Genomic DNA, 13,596 nt, shown 5'->3' on the forward strand with positions numbered 1-13,596 from the left:
TCTTAGCAAACAGTTTGTTTTCCCGAAGGGCCTAGAGCACCTTCCTGACATGCTCAATGTGGGAGGACCAGTCCTTGGAAAACACAAGTGTGTCATCAAGGTACACTACAAGAAATACCCCCAGGTAGTCTCTTAAAATCACATTAATGAAATTCTGGAAGACCGCGGGAGCATTACAAAACCCAAAGGGCATGACGAGGTATTCTAAATGACCTTCGGGCGTGTTAAATGCAGTCTTCCACTCATCCCCCTCTTTGATGTGGATAAGGTTATAAGCCCCCCGTAGATCAAACTTAGAGATCCATTGGGCCCCCTGAACCTGATTGAAGAGATCAGGAATCAAAGGAAGGGGGTACTGGTTCCTTACAGTGACCTTATTCAAGTTCCGGTAGTCGATGCACGGCCTAAGATCACCATCCTTCTTCCTTACGAAGAAGAAGCCAGCACCTACCGGAGAAGTAGAGGGGCGAATGTAACCCTTGGCCAGGCATTCCTGGATATACTCTCTCATGGCTTCATGTTCGGGACAAGAGAGATTAAATATCCTACCCTTAGGGAGCTTAGCTCCTGGTACCAAATCGATTGCGCAATCGTATTCTCTACGAGGAGGTAACACTTCAGAGGCCTCTTTAGAGAAAACATCAGCGAAGTCCTGAACAAACTCAGGTAGAGTGTTCACCTCCTCAGGGAGAGAAATAGAATTAACAGGAAAACATGACGTCATGCATTCATTACCCCATTTGGTAAGATCCCCAGTATTCCAGTTAAATGTGGGATTATGCAACTGCAACCAGGGAAGGCCTAAAACCAAATCGGACGATAATCCCTGCATCACCAGTACAGAGCAGTGCTCCAAATGCATGGAGCCAACAAGGAGTTAAAAAACAGGGGTATGCTGTGTAAAATAACCATTAGCAAGAGGAGTGGAGTCGATACCCACTACCGGGACAAGTTTAGGCAAATCAATAAATGGCATAGCTAGAGACATAGCAAATTCCACAGACATAATATTAGTAGAAGATCCTGAATCCACGAAGGCACTGCCGGTAGCAGACCTACCCCCAAAAGAGACCTGAAAGGGAAGCAAGATTTTATTAGGTTTCATCTTTACGGGAAATACCTGTGCGCCCAAGTGACCACCCCGATGATCACTTAGGCGCGGAAGTTTTCCGGCTGCTTATTCTTACGCCTAGGACAGGTGTTCACTTGATGCTTGTCATCCCCACAGTAGAAGCAGAGACCATTCTTCAGCAGAATCACAGGCAAAGGAGGAACAGGAAAGGCAGGTATAAATAGACAGTGGGCGGGAGCTAGCTCCGTCTGGCCAGGCTGTGATAGGCTCTCCCACTCCTACGCCTGCCATCCTGAGTGGGGGAAGATGGAGTCAGTCTCACAGACATAGGAGCAGGTGCAGACTGATTGCCCACGGGCGTCGACACAGAAGCTGTGTCTGGCAAATCCTTTACACCTATGGTCTCCGTTTGTTTCAGTCAGGGCTCCGTTCTGACGGGAAGCACCGCCGGAACGCCAGAACGGAGCCCTGACGCAGATCTGAATGAAGCCTTACAAGCATAAAACAAATAACTATGCGGACTACCCTATGGACCAGTATGATATTGAGAAACCTAAGGCCGCCTGCACACGATGCAGATTTTGTTGCAGAAATTTCTGCGACTGAAAATAATTTCCATTCATCTCAATGAGGTTGTTTCTGCAATAGGTATAGGGATTTCCGCAATTTCCATTCAGATGAATGGTAGATTTTCATTTGCAAAAATTTCTGCAACAAAATCTGCAATGTGTGCAGGGGGCCTTAAGGTTACAAAAACGCTAAATAAAAAAGTAAGAAGACAAATTGTCTAGGGAAACCCCTAAAGGGTCTCAACTGATTCCCAGGCTTCATCTGGGTGGCAAAAAGAACTTTAAGAGATTCTTAATATATATCTGCCGATGAAGTGCCAGGGTAACCTGTCTGCTGGCAGCGCAGCACAAAAGTCTTGGCTGGCAGTGAAAGAGTAAAAATATTCCGACAAGTTCTCAGGCAATTACTCCCACGGTCGATGAAGTTCATGCTGTGAGCTTGAGTGAATGAAGCAGAAGCTGAAAGGGTACTTCAAATGCTCTTCTTGCCCCTAGGTAGTTTATTTTGTACATCTGTGTTTTTACAGAAAATTTTCTACGCTCCTCTTTATTCTAAAACATTAACTCGGTGCACTGACAGGTCAAGAATGTCGGTATTTGGGGCTAAATGCTCCTAATCTCTTGATTTCCCAGCTTGTAATATTGATCACTGAAGGATACAGGGCTTAAAATGGGAGTACAGATAATTCAGATAAGATATGACATGTAGCAACATTCAATAAAGGCAATGTAACGGAACAATTATAAAATTTACAATTATTTTTATTTTTTTTAGTATTTAATTTTTTTATTGGCCGGGTATACTACCACTAATATTGTTCATATGCATTTATCAAAGCTAGCGCAAGGGAAATTTGAAGGAGTTGTCCATAACGACCAATCAGATTGCTTCTTTTATTTTCAAAAAAAATTCTGAAAAATTAGAGCTTGAACCTGATCGGTTACTACGGAAAACTGTTCACCTTTTCCTCTGCACCAGTTAAGATAAATGTTATTATTTTTAATGATACTATGAAGAAAGGAGATTCCCCATATGAAGAAAGAGAGGGCCCCTACACTAAAGGCCCAAAAAATTAAAAATAGATGTAGGCAGGGGACTAACCTTGTTGGAGGGGAGATGGCAAAACATTGTCTGTAAGGTGAGGACCCCTCCTCTCCTTGGTCCGTAGAACATGTTAAACAAATTCCTGTAACAGCTAAGTTCCACAGTCGAGTACAGATGGTTTGGCAGGGCGTCCTCGTAATATCAATGAGCAACAAAATAAGGGGAGCCGAAACGGGAACACAGCACTAAACGGGAACACAGCACTAAACAGGAACAATTTATTAGTATCGTGTCTTTTAGAGTATTCTTTACTAAGCAGATGGGATCGGGTAGTGAATATTACCCCAAACCCATCCAACTTTTAAGGCACTTAAATTCCATGGGTGACTGAGTGGTCGGTGGTGTTTAAGATCCAGACATGAACCTGTACTTTTTTTGCACTTATATATTATGCTCAACACGTTTCGGGGGATACATTAATCCTCCCCCTTCATGAGGAGCTTACAATCATATCATCCGTCTTAACTCATATTATATTACAAACACATAACTAGTGATCTTATTTATTTAACGCCATTCTTCACCTATTTACCGTCATTCCTCTCCTGGTCGGTATGAGTGCCAAATACCGGAAATGGAAATAACCTCACCATCGTATGCGTTTCATCCACCGGAACTTGAATGGCGCCGCCACAGGAATAGCTGTCTTGCGTTCCAGCAGCTGTCTAATGTAAAGTGTAATTGATTAGAGGTTATTAAAGCTTTAAAACCTTTTTCCCATCATTAACTTCTCAATGAATTAAGTAATTAATGAATAATAGATTACTTACAAATGTATTAAGATAGATAGATAGATAGATAGATAGATAGATAGATAGATAGATAGATAGATAGATAGATAGATAGATAGATAGATAGATAGATAGAGAGAGAGAGAGAGAGAGAGAGAGAGAGAGAGATAGATAGATAGATAGATAGATAGATAGATAGATAGATAGATAGATAGATAGATAGATAGATAGATAGATAGATAGATAGATAGATAGATATAGAGAGAGAGATAGATAGATAGATAGATAGATAGAGAGAGAGAGAGAGAGAGAGAGAGAGAGGGAGATAGATAGATAGATAGATAGATAGATAGATAGATAGATAGATAGATAGATAGATAGATAGATAGATAGATAGATAGATATGAGGATAGATGATAGATAGATAGATAGATAGATAGATAGATAGATAGATAGATAGATAGATAGATAGATAGATAGATAGATATGCAGTGTATATATATTATGGAGGTATTACTGAGAGTGAAATATATAAACAATACAAGTACAGTGAAAAATTATTATGCATAAAAACATACAAATTTGATTAGCAGCATACAGGAACCAATTTTTTTAAATCATAAATATGCATAAACCCTACTAAATAACCAATATCAAAGCAATTATATAATATCTATTCTCCATACTTTTATTTAACCCATTTGGTATCCAGTACATTTCTCTTTTAGCCAGATGTTGAACCCCTCTTTCCCTTCCTACCGCTTGTACTGGGGTAACTTTTAGGCCACTCGTGTCCTTATTGTAATATTTATAAAAATGCCTTGACACACTATGTTTCTCATATCTCAAGAACATGTTAGACCGATGCTTATTTAATCCTAACGGTAGCGACATAGTGTAGCGGTCTTCCCTATGTATAGTAAGTCACAAGATCTTAAACATAAATGGCGCACTCACTTCCACAATTCAAATAACTGTTCATCTTCTGGACAGTATTTTCAGCTATAAAAAAAAAACGGTGTTCAGTTCAGCCCCATTTGAGCACTCCGGCCCCTTCATTCTGGTGATTGGTAGAGTTCGTCGGGCTCCTACTGATCAAACATTGATGGCCTATTCTAAGGATAAGCGATCACTGTATAGTTCCGGAAAACCCTTTTAAGCTGCATGTGAATTATAACCAGCTCTTCTGGATGGCTGAATCTGCTTACAGCTCCTCTGAACTCTGGATTCGGGGATGAAAGAGTGTCGATGCCCTTATTTAGGGCATCAACACTGAAAGCAGGGTACATGAAAGTAGGGTGGTGTTTGCACATTTCTTTTTTCGAGCCGCTTACTTCTGGGTACACTATAATTTGCTTTGTGTATGATGGGAATACTGAGGTCTGCCTACATTCCTAATTCAAGATGAAGATAAACCAGGCAGAGATTTGGAGGATACAGTAATTTCAAACAATTATTTTATGGAATGAGATGGGGATATTGTGGTCAGGGGTTGGACCGGCGGTATGGCTTTTCGCATATGTAATGATCATACTTCTGCACAATTCACCGCTTTCAATATTCCGCCCATTCTTTCTTCATCCCAAGATCATGCTTAACGTTGCAGAGTACAAGGACCAACGAGAAATTGTGTTCCCATGAACAAGCTTCTTCGACAATCTATGAGCACGGGTCTTACCGGTTTAGAGAGATGCTCCTGTTTAGAAGTTTTACATATTGATCTGGATATGAAATTCAGATGAACTTCCCAAAATCTATATACTAAAAGAGTTAATTTTTATATTATTACCAACAAGATAAACACTGAAAATGTAGACTGTTACATCAAGAAATGTGATAGTGTTAATTGTCTTCAATGTAAGTTTCAGGGGGTGTTATGTTAAAACATGGTAAAGCATCCCACCACATCTACAAACAGGGCCCAATTATAGGGAGGGCAAAAGGGGCAACTACTTAAGATCCTTCCAGGGCTGTTATTGACACAACATCGAAGATCGAAAAGATGTTAAGTATTCCTCCATCAATGTCAAGGTTTTATTATGTACAGCAGAGGTGGTGTGGACAGGACATTATCACACATCGATATAAACTATAAGTGAGCAGGTGGTCGGAGAATAATGGGATAACGGTTAGTTAAATATATTTTTTTATATATTTTGCCCCAAATAAGATATTTTTAAATCCTAGAGACATCCTATAAGTCATCCACACATTTTATGACTCTTGGTAAAGGGCTTCCACCATTTTTTTTCACCAAGTGGCCTCTACCAACCCGGTTTAAGCCTGGCCTGCACCTCAGTGATGAGGAGACCATTTTGATCCCATACTGGTTTTAATAAATGATCAAATGAAGAATTCATGTGATGTCTAGAATAATGTCTTGCATCTTACTGATCAGCCAAGCAGCAGCCAAACTTTTACATTTTGAAGTTTCTACACCTCAACGACCTCTCACATGAACTTGATGAGATCCAGGAATCTCCTCATTTAAGGTTTCCATTTCTCAACATTTCTACCCCTTCAAAAACAGAAATCTCATAGAAATCGAATGATGAAGGTAAAACTGGACTTCAATTTCTATAACATTTTTCAAAAAATATATCGTAAACCAATAACACAAGTCAACTATTTAGCAACTAAAGACAAATTCTTTTAAGGATGGCCTAAGGAGCCTCAAAAAGTGTCCGGTGCCAACACAACTGCCGAAAGCTCAAGCCTCACCAGTTTCCTTCAGTAGAAAAGAACGTAATTTGATAATTATTTCTGTATTTAGATGTTCATGTTACGGCATTCACAGAGAAATGTGATTAGACAAAAGTGATCATTAGTCTCCCTTGTTCCACCATAAAGAAGGAAGCTGCTCTCATATTTTACCCAGTTGACTAGGGCAGAGCAGGCAGTAATCTTGCTGAACACTTCAGTTTAGATGGTATATCAATGAGGCATTCAAACTGAGTAGTTTATACACAAAAAATTTTGTCTGCTTTGTAAAAGATTATCCCTTTATAAACACTCTGCGGAAAACATAAAAGCAAACAGGGGACAGCACATAGAACAGGAAAGATGTTGTTAGCAGGGAGATTAATACTGAATGGGTTGAAATGAATGGTGCTTACTAAAACGAGGTCCAGATACTTTGGCTGCAGTGAAACATAAATAATGGGAATGACACATTGTTTATTCGGGATAATGAGTAGATTCGAAGTAGTGGCCTAGCACAAGAGATTAAAGATTAAATATCCATCTCCTGATGAATATCTGTTGCAAACTTTAACCTTTTTCCTCCCAAAATGCACCATTTCATCTTGTCATCGCCATTGGTTTCTAGAATAAATGCAAAAAAAAAATATTTTATTCAAGCAAATTAAATTTAAATATTCTATGTAAATATTTTTTTGTCCTATTAGACTCCAAATTATAACTATTTAAAATTTAATTTGGTGTTTATTAGTAAACAAAGCAAATTATTCCTCTAAAATGGTTTTACAGAAAATATATTATTTTTTATTTCTTTTTACAGTTTTATTATTTTCTTATTTTAATGTTTTCATTTTTTTCCCTATTTTAATGTATTTTTTTTATCTTTTTTTAGACACCGTCCTAAAATGTTGTCTAATTAAAACAGATGAATTACGGATTATTATGCTGGGTTTTGTTTTTAACAACTTCTGAGATGTACAATGCATTAATTATTGGTGTATATTGTTCTGTCCATAAGTCTGTATTGTGGAATCATTTCTAATGACAAATGACATAAAGATTAAAAGGAGTCATAAATATCGCAATAATTTCGTTTTTCAATTTTATTTATATGCCATATAACCTGTGTCTGTGCTGAATGTATTATAGTGCTTCTGTATTACGGGTCTCTGTCCCACAATCTAAATAAAGTTTATCCACAAAAATGATTTCAAGGTCTCTATAAAATGGGCTGATGAGGTGGGCCAAATGCTATAGAGGGACTCGTGAAAAAGGCCATCGAGCAGGTCTGGCAGCATCTACTGATGACTACCTAGTGGCTTGTCTATAGAGAATTAACACTACAGCCCTGCAATAAATTGGCTGCAATTATAAATGGCTAACATAAAGACGCTTCCCATCTCTGTTTATTGCTGTAGGTATTTTTGTTCGTTAATCCGATATGCAAATTAAAAATGAATGGAAAAAATTGCACAAAACTTCTATGCATATACATAAAGCAATGGTGACTTTACACCATCCATAATCAACTCGACATTTAGTTCTTTTTTTAACACTCGCTACTTTAATTTTCATTTATTTGCGTTTTGTTCGTTTTTTTAATTTCAGGTATGATGTTATGGAAAATGTTAATCCACAAAATGTTGAACAATTTCTGTAATAGAAAATTAAATCTATAAACTCTCGAATAGCGTTGCGCTCATCATCAACTTCAGAGAGTTGAATTTAAAGTTCTCTTGCTGGAGAAACATGGACATCACTGACTTAAGAGGATTATAAAAAGTTCAGTTTCTAGTTACATGATATATAAATTCTGTTCTGTTGATATATACTGTATATATCTCTATATATATCTCTATATATATGGTGGGAAGGATTTTTCGAGATTTCTTGTCACTAAACCCATTGAGAAATACTCTCCAGTACAAAATGGCTTCTCCCAGACACAAATACATAATATTCAGCTACACAGTTAATACAGATAAGATCAACTGAGGGTTTAGTCTCCAAGAAGATCTTTTTTTTTTCTTGGTGTACAACAACGCAGTGTTTGAGTAAAGGTTCATTTACTCTGGTTTGGGCAAACCCATTATTATATCATGGGTTCTTTTTAGATAAGTGGATTGTGGGGAACTTTCTGTTGGAAGCCTCCATTACCTATTAGTAGATTGGGCTGCATTGTTGATTTTTTTTCCTTTAATTGCAATTTTTTTAATAAAAAGGTTAGTCAGTGTGATTAGTGCAACTTTCTAAATAGTTTTTATTTAAAAAAAATACTTTTTGAGATATATATTCTCTATACAGAGCAGCTGTATCTTTCGCTAAATCCTGCTCCCGTCAGGTCCGCGGGACTGACGAGATCAGTGACAGCGGGTTCATAACTTAGATGAGATAGATTACAAGCGGATCCTGCGTGACTCGCTGACACTGAACCCGTCAGGTAAGTGTGACTGACGGATTCAGGTCATAGCGAAGGATAAAGCTGCTCTGTATAAAGAATACAGAGCAGCTGCATCTCAACAAGTAAAAACTATTTTTAATAAAAACTACTTAGAAAGGTGCACCTATCACACTGACTAACCTTTTTATTTAAAAAAAATCACCTTTCAAAGGTTTACATAGCCTCTAGTGTCCATTGTAATCTGTATATGTCATATCATCCTTTCTAATGGGTGACCTCAGGATTGGGCAGAGTAGGTGGAGCTTTTGGGGATGGTGGAACAATTTCAGCCATTATGCTAAAATTCAGGGACTGGGGGGGGGTATTGTCAAACCTGTGTCTTCAGGGAGCTTGTGCCTCCCTTGCAATTTTCCACTACTGGTGCATTGGAAGGTTGGAAGAGGGCTACCAAGCCAGGGACTCTACTCTTGTTGCTGGACATACCCTAAAAGAAAACCTTTTTAAATATCGTGCCATCTGACAGTATGATGCATCATTTACATTAGTACACGCATATTAAACACAACACACCTTTGAGTCCTTAACGCGATTCTCATTCCTACAAAATGCACAAACAGCAAACAAAAAGATGACATGAAAATCAAGTTGCTGTCTTTCAATTCAAGCATAAATCATAGCACACCGGGGAATTCTAATACAATATTTTTTGTGTGCCCAAAACTTGGAAAGAACAGCTGCGCAGATTTATTCAGGAGATCTGCACAAGGACGCATCCCCATGATGGAATGTAGAAGATACACTTGGATGGAAAATTTCATTATAATGGCTGAGAGAGCGGTCCCAGTAGACCAAACATTTGTCTTTGAGGTGAGAAATTCTCAGCTGAGATTCACTTCAAGGTAAATTTTAGTGGACAAATGCAATAAACCAGAAAACAAAAAAGAATTATGCATCTAAATTGTAACATTTAGAAGATTAAGGATTTATTATGCATGTCCGTATTCCCCTTTATAACAGTATGAACCCTTCTTATCCCAGTTTTTTAATTTGATGCAACTCCTACACCAAGGGCAACAAAGACACCGTATTCTGCACCTTCCAGTAGAACCCATGTGACTGAGGCTTCCTATATACGATAGCCTATACTTTATGTCTTCTACAAAGTTGTTTACTAGCTTCTATTTTTGAAATTTGTGAACCCAAGTCCCTAATTCTTGTAAGATTGAAAAATTCTTATATAACTGCCATTAAATTATGCATTATTCCTAATCTTGTGTCATGGCAATATTGACTATTGATAAAGGGTCTGGTAACTTTTAAGGTTTGGTAGCCTGCGGAAACTATTACCATCAGAATAGCTACCCACAAGGTATGGACTTAAAAGCAAATGTCTACATTAGTGTGTCCAAAATTCTGCGCTGATTAATTTCATAACATATTTTATAGGTGTTAAAGCTTGTTTTTTTTCTGATACACAGCTCTAAATCCTCTGTATAGACAAAGAGTTAAATTATAAAATGTTGCTGCCTGCAGCCACCACTAGGAGGAGCTTAGGAGGCTAGTGTAAACTGTTAAAGGGATTGTCCAGCTACATAAAATTTTACAAAAATAACTTACAATGCTATAAAATAACGAAATAAGTAATATTCACCTTGCCAATCCTGTTCCACTCCTGTGCCGATGCTTCCCGGGTCCCCCAAAGGTCTCTGGTCTTCCTGCCGCAGCGACGGCCCGTCCACACCATATGTGACCTATCACTGGCTGTAGCTGGATGTGACGACACTATTGAGGTCACCGAAACGACCAGTGGCACGGCATTGTTGGAGCAGGAAGAACATAGACAGGAGGGGGACCGGAGAAGGGACGGCATGGGAGCGGCATGGGAGCAGCAAGGGATTGGCAAGGTGAGTATTACTTATTTTGTTTTTTTCATACAATCGTAAGCTGTTTGTAAAAAAATAAAATAAATGATGGGGCAGGAAAATCTCTTTAATATACTAGATTCAATAATAAAACAGTATGCAGTGAACTACTTATCTCCTTTTATATATTATGAAATATATCAGTACAAAATGCTGGACCTAAAAAATAATATGGTGTAAAAAGTGCACATTCACTTTAAGCTAAAATTTTGGGATGGCAAATAAAACCTACGAATAGACAACCAAAAACTTTACCATCAAAGGTCAACTTGTGGGTTTCCCATGCTGTCCAGATCCCATTCTTTTCACAGAATGGGTCCATTAAATAGACCCAGCTTGTCTCCTATAAATCACCTATTCCAGAACTTCCTTCTGTTGGCTTCGGGAACACATGTTCTCAATGGCAGTACTTTCATTTACCCATCAGCCATTATTATTATCTACTGCGCTAGACCTATCGGACTTGAACTTAATGGATTCCCCTCTAGTCATTCCGATCTAACTATGAGGTCAGGTTATTTTGAGAGTTGTTTTTGTTTTTTAGATTGTAAAATCTTAATCACTAGAGGAATGCAATGTAATATTTGCGCTGGACCTTCACAAAACCACCCGTAGGAGATATGATATTAAAAGAAATTGAAGGCCAGGCATAAACCTTGCTCATTCAACCAATTAAATCAAAATCTGACTTATGTTACAGCAAACTGTATTGTTCTGTTTTCTCAAAAAAGAGTGACAGGTTTGGTTTCATCGGTCTTTGGAAGACTTGTAAAAACTTATTCTAGGAAATTCAAAAATATTTTTCTCCACTTTCATGGACAATGTTTTCTCCTCCATGCAACATATTCTCCTTTTAATTTCTTCCTATTAGCCAAACCTATTTTAGATCAAATTTTTTATCTAATAGCGAGCATCTCAAAAGTACTTCGACATAACCATAAAATGATTTCAATAAGTAAAGGCCCATCTACACGGGGTAATTATTGTTATGATTGTTTCATTCCAGTAATAACAATTTCCTAGAGTAAATGCACAAAAATACCAATATTATTTGTAATTCCGAGGGCTCCCGGTAGGCCTCCCCAATGTTTTTTCTGATGAAAAATGTTCATCAAATACTCTGAACAATTTTTCAAACCACCGATCCTTCATCAGTAGTTTGAAAAATTGTTCCGTGTAAACGGCCTTTAGATATTAGAAAGAAAACTGACCCACAGCACGGAGTGGAGATGACTCTTGGTGGACTGGCAGACTCTTGGTGAAAGGACTTGTATTTTAAGGGCGTATTTACACGTGACAAATTTGCGACGAATTGTATAAAAAATGCCCCGTTTTATGTGCCATTTTTCCTGGCGTGTTTTTCCCCATTTTTCTTTTTGTGGTGAAAAATTACTGCAGCCTGATGTTAGCTGGAAGTCAATGCTGAAATATAGAGCACACTACAAACATTACAATTTTTTTTTAGGTGGCTTTCTTTGTCTTGAGTTTTTTGGCTTAGTGCTGTTTTTTTCCAAGATCACAGCCAGGGTTAGTTTGGAGTTTTTTTCAGCAGTTAGTGGCGTTTTTCTCCCATAGACCTCCACAGGGTTTTTTCCTCTTCAATAAAATGCATCTGTCAATGTGCTTTGAATTTTTCATTACTTTTTTTTTGCTTTTTCAGAATACATCATGTGTTGCAAAGAGGAATCTTCGCATCACTCTTTGAATCACATGACTTGCAATGTGAAAAATGCCACCTAAAAGAATGCAGGTAGTAAAACACACTAATTGCAAAAAATGCCACAAAAGAAAAGCCCATAAAGTGTGTGTGAATGAAGCCTTTGGGTATGTGCACACGATAACTGCAATTACGTCTGAAAATACGGAGCTGTTTTCAAGGGAAAACAGCCCCTGATTTTCAGACGTTTTTTGAGCAACTCGCGTTTTTCGCGGCGTTTTCGCAGCGTTTTTTACGTCCATTTTTGGAGCTGTTTTCATTGGAGTCTATAAGAAAACGGCTCCAAAAACGTCCAAAGAAGTGTCCTGCATATAATGTATATGTATCCTGCACTTCTTTGACGAGGCAGTCATTTTACGCGTCGTCGTTTGACAGCTGTCAAACGGCGACGCGTAAATTACAGGTCGTCGGCACAGTACGTCGGCAAACCCATTCAAATGAATGGGCAGATGTTTGCCGACGTATTGGAGCCGTATTTTCAGGCGTAAATCGAGGCATAATACGCCTTGTTTACATCTGAAAATAGGTCGTGTGAACACAGCCTAAGGGTATGTTCACACGGCAGCGTCCGTTACGGCTGAAATTACTGGGCTGTTTTCAGGAGAAAACAACTCCGTAATTTCAGCCGTCATGGCATGTTGAGGCGCTTTTTCGCTGCGTCAATTACGGACGTAAATGGAGCTGTTTTTCCATGGAGTCAATGGAAAACGACTCCATTTAACGTCTGAAGAAGTGACAGGCACTTCTTTGACGCGGGCGTCTATTTACGCCCCGCCTTTTGACAGCGGGGGGGTAAAAAAAATGACGTTCGGAACATGTTCGAAACAGAACATCGTAAGACCCATTCAAATGAATGGGCAGATGTTTGCCGACGCTATCGAGCCGCATTTTCTAACGTAAATCGAGGCGGAAAACGCCCGAATTACGTCCGTAAATAAGCCGTGTGAACATACCCTTACTGGAAAATCTGTGGAATAGTCACCTCAGGAATTGGTTACAGCAGAAACAGATGATGACTTCTAGAAAGGTTTAGATAATTTCTTGAACAAAATGACATCAATGCTTATGTAAATGTATAGAATTCTTGTAAGAATGTTCCTCCAGACTAATCAGACTGAAGGATTTTTGTTCCGTTTTTGGGCAGATTGTTTCGCGCCTATAATGGTTTTTATTTTACTTTCCACTGGATCAATACAAGGAAGCAAAGTTGTAAGATGTACCCCTTCCCCTTCCTTTCAACCACGTCCATGCGCGGGGGGAGTGGGTATCATTCTACCCAACTACAGCCCTATTGTATTAAAGATGCCCAACATGTCTGTTTTAGTCAATACTTGCATTCCCCTTATAAAAAAAATTTCGGGAGCATCTTTTTTTAAAAC

Source organism: Rhinoderma darwinii, chromosome 4 (genome assembly GCF_050947455.1).
Source record: "Rhinoderma darwinii isolate aRhiDar2 chromosome 4, aRhiDar2.hap1, whole genome shotgun sequence".
NCBI lineage: Eukaryota > Metazoa > Chordata > Amphibia > Anura > Rhinodermatidae > Rhinoderma > Rhinoderma darwinii.